Raw genomic sequence first — 8,414 nt, forward strand, 5'->3', positions numbered from 1 at the left:
ATTATGGTAAACTTTGGCCTCAAGCAATGCCCCAAGTAATACTGTCATCATACTATCGTTTACTGCATTTGTTTTTATTTCAATGAAAACCGTTATTCAGTTTCATATTAAAAGTAAATATAGAAACTCCCGAAGTGCAAATTTAACCTTATCTTAAGATTGATAAAATGAAGAAATCTTAACTTTCAAATTAATTATGAAAACAAAATTAATAAAATAATTCAAGATTGATAACGGATTAGCAGTTAGTCTTATTTTTTTGTTAATATGCTCACAATTAATTATGAAATTTATTTAGAAAATCACTTCTCCTCTAAAGAAAAGTCGACAATTTAGGTTAAAAAAAATTGGGAAACCCTCTGTGACACAAAGTGAAAGTAGTAAAATTTAAAAGTAGTAAAAAAAAAGTACACTAAGTAGTAAAATTTAAGTTATATTATGATACCACTCTTTAAGAATATTTCCCGATGACCGTAACAAGTTGGCAGCTATGTAATCATCATCATCAGCGATTTCGTTTAAGTTTAAATAACGATTCTTTTGTTTTATTTGAAGATAAGGAAAATTGTGATGCGTTTACAAAACTTGTGAAGTGCAGAAAAAAATCTTGTATTTAAAATTTAATTTTTCAAGAACTATTCGACCGATTTCGTTCAAATTCTGTCCCTTAAAATTACTTTTTTAAAAATAGGACACAAAATTGTATACCTTACTGTTCAAAATTTTTCAACCATTATAAAACAAATCAATTATAAATAATAAATAATTATTAAAAAAATTCCATGGAATAATCTTTCGATATACGAATTATATAATTCAGTGGGAAAAAAAATTTCAGTTCGCTTAAAAAGTTTGAGAACTATAGTTGAATTTGCAAAAAGTAAATTTAACGTTAAAGATACCCAGGTTCGGACCTATATCGCTCTTCTGATCAAATATGATTCAAACCGCTCTCCTGTCGTATGACTAAAACCAAACTTTCATCCGCTCTCCTGTGGTTTAGGGATTTATTTCTCAGATTCCAACAACCCCTCTCTCCCGAATTTTAAGGGTCATGAATCCAAATCCGTTGTTGGGAAAAAAAGGCATGTTTATTCCAAAAAAAAGAACGTTTTTCGTACGCTTGTAACTAAAAGGTTCTAAATAAAACTAAAAGTGCGTTCATAACTAAAACTATCGTCAGCAATAACTAATAAGCATCTGTAAAATTTTGGTTCTTGAACCTCTAAGATTGAGTCATAGTATGTAACAATCAGACCATTAGATCAAAAGTTGTTCATAGAGATCTGTTTGCGCACTGTATGTGACTTCCATTCAACCCGAGAGTACTTAATTCGGGGATTTTATTCACCAGAAAAAAAAAAAAACAAATCACTTTAGTTATTATCAACATTTGCGGAAATAGGTTTCAGAACATTATCAATTAATTATCAAGAAATTTTTAATGTTTAATTTCATTTTTAAGATTACCTGATATACGAAAAGACAGGCTTGCAGAATTTTTTAAATATTTCCTCCTCTCTTCATCTGTGTGCATGCATACAAAAAAGTCATTCATCCATACGAATAAAATCAAAGAATACAAGTCAACAACGACTCCTAGGAACTAAAAAAGAAATCTAAAATATTGATTAGTTTACCTGAAAAAAATATCATTTTATGATAATCAAAAATTAAATCTTTAAAAAATAAACATCGCACAACATTTTTTAAAGAGTAAAAAGTAGACACATGACTACCGACGTCGTAAATTTGATAGGTGTTACCTTTGATAATCAGCTTTGCTCTCTATTATTTCTCCCTCTCTTTGTTTGAACTCCGAACTCAGAAGACGTTAAAAACCTTTCATTATCCATATTCACTTAAAATTTTACCGTCTGTTTTATGTATGGCACAAAACAGAATAAATAAAGTTAGCTACACATACGGAAGAGTTCTTTCATAGACTAATAATATAGGTAGACTGCTCATCTATGATTGCCAATTGGCAACTAGGAAGAATTTTAAGAACAAAATGGCAAATCCTTGGTGTGTTTGGACAGGGCTGGACTTATCATTTAGTGAACCTAGGCAATGGCAAAAGGAGCGCCAAATAAAAAGGGCGAAACATTCGTCTTTGATTACTTTGAAAATAATTTAAAAAAGAGTTTTTTTTTTGTTGACTTTGTACTGCTTTTAACCAATTTTCGTAAATAAATTTTATAGGCGATTGCTTTAATGTCAAAGCAAGATAATCTTCGAGTCCAATTTTGAAATCATTACTCATATTGCTAATTGAAGTCAAAGCGACAGCAAAATAAAAATAAAATATCAGTATTTTCTTACCAAAAAAATTTTGCAATACTTTATCTATCTGAAATAATTACTTGATAAATCAAAGTGAAATTTAGTGATATTTCACAAACTTATTTATGGTTAAAAATTTTTATGAGTGTTTAATAGTGCTTCTATAAAAGAAAAGATCAGTGATTTAAATTTATTTCTAATAATCAATTCATTGAGCACAAAATAATTTTGTTGATTCTTTCCTTAAAAACAATAAAGATTACGAATTTAAAATTTTTAAAGTTGAATAAAACCTACATTTTAATAATTTTCTTCTTGAATAAATTACAAATATTTGCACGGAATTATTGAGCTGACTTGTAAATTTCAGATCAATATTTCATTTTAATTTAAGACAGAAAAAGAGTTTATATATAACAATTCCTTTTGTTTGCTAATGCATGAAAATTAGTGCTAACTTTGTTTTATTTAGTTAAGTGTTTTTATAACTAAAAATGTAATGATGAGCGATATAAATGAATGTATACAAACATTCAAACAAACTACGCTGGAATCAAATTTCGTTTTATATTTTATTTTAAAAATCATGTAACTGTAACAAAAAAATTACTACTAAAAATATTTTTTTATTAAATTCAAAGCTCAATTGAAATTAAATTTTGAGAATTATTGATCAGGGAAAAAAACTGCACTTAGGACAAACTCTTCGAAGTTGTATATTTGTTTTTCAATTGAGTAAATTATATTTTGTTCTGCGTAAATAAATTTCACTTTTCCTTATTCACAACTCATCATTTTTATGAAAGAAAATTGCAGCATTTTAGCTTCATTAAACTTAACGTGGTGTCTAACAATTTTATTCAACTCTGACATAATTCAATTTAGAACTTTATAAGTTGGCTAGTGTCACAGAAAAAAATTATAAAAATATAATAAAATCTTTTAATTATGAAAAATAGCTGTCAATCTTTTTTATTTTTTATGTACTTTAGTTTTTCAAATTTTTTCATATTTTTTATGCTACATAAATTTTTTAGCATTTTCGCCAAACCAATTGAAAACCAATAAGCCATTCTTATAATTAATTCTTAAAGGAATCAGTTTTGATTAATTAAATGTGATGAAGGGGGGGGGAAGGGAGTTTCAAGAGCAGGGGTGGGTTTTTACGATTAGGGTAACAGTCTAATCCGATTTTATTTGTCTATGACTAATGATGCAAAACATCCGCATGATAAGCCAACAATCAAATTTTCTAGAAGCTTTCTATTTAAGAAAACAAAGAAATATTACAATCGTATTTCAGATAACTAATATAAATTATAAACAGGGTCAGCATACATCAATAGTAATAGATTTAAAATTCCTGATTTGCATTTGACCTCAAGAAAACACTTTAAGAAATCCATGGTATCAAGTGCCATAGTATTTAAACCACAATACCGAAATTGTATTTATACATTTTTCTTTAAATTGGAACAAATTTATGAGAAATAGAACAAAATAAAAACAAATAAATATTGCTAAATCAAGGAATGAAAATTTAAAATCTCTAGATAAAAGAGTGCCAACTTTCCAAATTAGATATCAGAAATTAGAAATATTACAATAATATATATGTGTATTATTGCAATATTTCTAATTTTTGATATAGTATAATATATACTGTGAATGACCGAAATTGGTTGCACCGGTAACTGTTGACAATCCCATAGTCGCTTAGGTAAATGTCCGAAATATATACTAGGTATATTTAAGTGCCACTGCCGGGTGTACATTTGCCCGGTATACCCAACGCTGAGGTTTCTTACAGTCAAGTGCCACTGTAAGGTGTGCATTTAACCGGTACTCCGAATACTGATGTTTCTCCTAATTTATCCTTTGCAGATATTGAAATATCGAATAAATGTAATAATATCAACGAATAAATCAATATCAAATCGGATATAACAAATATTTCTGGCATGAACAACGTTACGGACATTGAATGTAGAAATCAACATTCAGTGTTATCAACGATATCAACAGTTATCAAATCGGATATAGGAAACATTTCAGACATTCATCAAAATGACTATGTGATTGCTAACATTCATCGATGAAAGTAGACATTCTCTTGATTTCGATCCTTCACGGTAACATATATAATCTAAAGAAATATAAAATAATCTACTTAATTCTATATAGTCTGTCTAATAATATATAGTAATACTAATAATAAAATATATCCTTATATGTTTATTAATATATATATACAGTCTAACCCCGCTATAGTGAACATGGTTTATAGTGAACTCCCGGATATAGTGAACAAAGTGTTCAGTACCGTGCCTCGTTATACACGTATAATGTTATTTTTTGAGGATATAGTGAACCAAAAAAGTGAGGAAGTTGGGTATAATGAACTTTTTTCTGTTTTCGACTGATTTTTTTTCTCCTTTTTTTGTAATAATTTTGATATTTTTACTTCAAAATAAATACATAAACCGATTTTTAGAACCATTTATAGAGGGGAATGTAGCGATAAGTATTTTTTCTTGTTTTTGTAACGGATATAGTGAACCAAAATTTCGGTCTCTTGAAGATTCACTATAGCGGGGTTTGACGGCATATATATATATATATATATATATATATATAGTTCCTAGCTAAATATTACCAACAAACCGTAATAGTTGGCGCCTCCTTCAAAAGAGGAATAAGTAGAAAGCTTTTAAAATATGAAGCAAGTTCGCATCAAAAAAAAATTTTTACATTCTAAAAACAAAAATTTAGTCTTCTTAATTATCAGAAAATTTTAAGAATATTTCATTTTTGTCTGAAATAAAATTGGAAAATTGATATTTAAGAGCCTCCTCAAACATTCATGCATGCATTTACGTTGTTATTCGTAAATGCTGAAAATGTTTAAAAAAAATTAGTATCATTGCATTTCGTTTAATGTGAAAATATGACACAGTTGACAGCTTAAAAATCTGTGTTCAGAACACAAAAAATATCACTTATATTTTTCTTAATTGAAAGAATTACCTCGTTTAAATTCAGGACGGAAACAACTAAACATTCAACTGATTTAATTACTAAAATTTTCCTATTAAAATGTCTTAAACTTTGTAAGACGGGTGCAATGTAGTAAAAAAAATATCTTAAAATCATCATAGCAATGTAAATATTAAATTTTAACAATAAAAAGAAAGTGAAAAGCTTTACTCTTTAATGCTTAGATTGCTTGGCTATAACAGTAAAATCTAAGAAAGCAGTAGCTTTTATTTATTTTTTTTTATAAAAAAAAATTTTTGTACATGCTTATTTTGGTTAAAGCGTTAAAACAATTTTAATGTTTTCAATAAATAACTTAAAATAACTTTAATGTTTCAACATTCATACTTCACAAAATCAAAACTTAATTACTTTTAGAGAATCCCATGTATTAAAAAAAACTGATGTTGAAAATTGCTTTTTCCCCAATCAAGAAAATAAAGGATATTATAAATGAAGAGTATTTTAAAATAGAGATTATTTGAAATGGATAATCTAGTTTCTTTATGAAAACGAGTTTGCATTTAAGTTTTTTTTTTTCTGAAATTTTGTTCCATTTATGGAATATGTTTTTCCTTAAAAATTACAACAGTACAGAACGGAATTGTCAAAAACTTAGAACTATGTAAAATACATGTAATCAAATCTAATAAATAAGAAGTTTCTGCACTTAAAGAAGGTATTTTCATTGAATCTGTTTCAAGAAAAAATTTTACTTTGTGAAAACCGGCAGTTTTCTTACCTTTTCTTCCTTTAAAAAAAATTCGTTGAATCATATTGCAAAATATTTATTTATAGTTTTAATAAATGCGAGGTTCATAATCTTACTAGCCACCCACATTTTTTATACTTAGTTTCGAATCAAAATACAATTTTTTGAACCAATAGGTTTTTATTAGTTGTGATTTAAAAACAGTTGCGACACTTCTTTAAATTCAGAACAGAAACTTTTCAATTTGGAAAAACAAATGTATTGGAATTTAAATTTAGAGAACATTCCATTTTCATTCTTAAATCAAAAGGCAACAATCGTAGAAGGCAATTACTAGTGGTGTAATCTTTTCAGATGAATTGATTACAAGTGTGGTTGTTTGGTTTAAGAACCAATTACCATAAAAAGTCCATTAAAAACAAGCACTCAAATTGCTAATATTGAAACTTTTTTGAAAATATTTTCTTCTGCGGCATTTGTTTTTCCATGCATTAAAAATATCGTAAATCTAAAAGTTTAATAAAAGTAAATAGAAAGCTCTAAAATTCTAAACCCATGAAAGTCTTATGAATTCTTCTCTTTTAAATCACATTTTAATATATATCTTATCACATTTTAATATTTAATATATTTTAATGTATACAGTTTCTCATAAAAGTATTTTAATCAATGCTAATTAAATATGCTTTTCTTTGTAAGTAAAACTGGATAATGAAACAATTCTCTTATCTCCAATTACTTTCCAGATGTCCAAAATAAAGAAATTTTTGTGAACAAGTCAATGTGATAATTTTAATTTTTTTCCAGAGTCCTTAACTAATATCTGAAAAAAGGGCCGAGAACAGAGTTGAAAATTTACCTTAAACGAAAATTCTCTATCCGAACGGTCCATCTTCATTTTTTTCATGGGAAAAATACGAATTTATTGTAGAAATATTAGACATGATTTAATTTACTCCAAAAATTTTTTAACTACTTAAAATGCGTAATTTTAGCAAGTGAGTCTTAAAATATTTCTTTGTGGTTACTTATTTAAAAACCATTTCTTTTATAGAATAAGATTCCAGTCATTAGAAGTTAGCAATGCATCAAGCATGATTTTCGCCAAAAATTAAGGATATAAATGAAGATGGACGTCACTGGGGCCCCAGGTATGTGAAGCCCGTATTTGCTAAACCCTACAATTTAAGCGGATGAAATAACAACTAAAAATCAAGGGGGGAGATTTATATCCGTGAAAGATATTTCTCGTCTTGGAAGTTTTCAAGATTATTGTAATAGTAAAGGTAAAAATGTATACGAATATCACAAGCATTTATCTGCGTCCCTTGGAAATTTCAAAACGAAATTTACAATTCTGGGTGTTGGGAATTGTATTTGAATATCTGGTTGTTCTTGAATTGCTCAATTTTAAAATCTGAATGGAAAAACATTTCCTCCAAACTTCTTTCCCATAAATATTCCCTCGCATTTCTTTTCTTACTCACTATACTTTTCTTATCTATGGACCATTTTATTCAAGCACGGCCTATCTTCACTATGCAATAACTCTCGTGAAAATTTTTCACTGTAATGATTTGTCAAAACTTAGCAACCCTCAAAATTCACGAACCAATCGTTATTTTTGTTAAAAAACGAATATAAGCCGTTCTACTCCATTGATTTTCAATTTTCTTCTAAACATAAAATTCTTTTTAAACGTTAAAAAATTTGAATTTTAAAATTGGAAAATTTTCGAATTTCTTTTTGAAACTTAAAAGTTTTAAAATTAATACATATTTAAAAATTAAATTTAAAAAAATAAAAATGTTTATTTTCAAAAAAAAATAGTTACTTTTAAATGTGATTTTTTTTTCTTCAAGGGAAATGCACATAAATAAATGCTTTTCAAAATAGGAATTCAAAAATAGTAAGAATTAAGAATAAAGTAAATCCGTATTGTAGGATTAAGCAAACCCCCTGGGGAAAAACTTTACTTCAATTAAGGAGAAAAAATTGTTAGCCAAATCAATCACAACTTTTAGTAAAAAAATCAAGAATTGAATATTGAACTCTTGTTTTGAGGTTTGAATTCCAGCTTTGAGAGTTACGTTAGCATTATATTTAACTGTCCACTGTATAATTTAAAAACATATCCTTAATAATAATAAAAAACACATATCGTGAATTACAATTTTATTTGGATTTTACAAATCGGAAAACTTTCTATTATCTCTTTATATTCCTCTTTTGGTATAAAGTGTCTTTGCCTTCTGAGTTCAGTTCAAAATTACAAGGATTTATAGACAATACATTAAAATCTATACAAATCATTATGTGAGATTCCAAGTTAAATCTGCATATCGTTAAAAATTATTGTGAATGCAATTCGTAATGTCAC

This window comes from Parasteatoda tepidariorum, chromosome 1 (genome assembly GCF_982258835.1).
Source record: "Parasteatoda tepidariorum strain Cologne lab strain chromosome 1, Ptep-v5.0, whole genome shotgun sequence".
In the NCBI taxonomy this organism is placed as follows: Eukaryota; Metazoa; Arthropoda; class Arachnida; order Araneae; family Theridiidae; genus Parasteatoda; species Parasteatoda tepidariorum.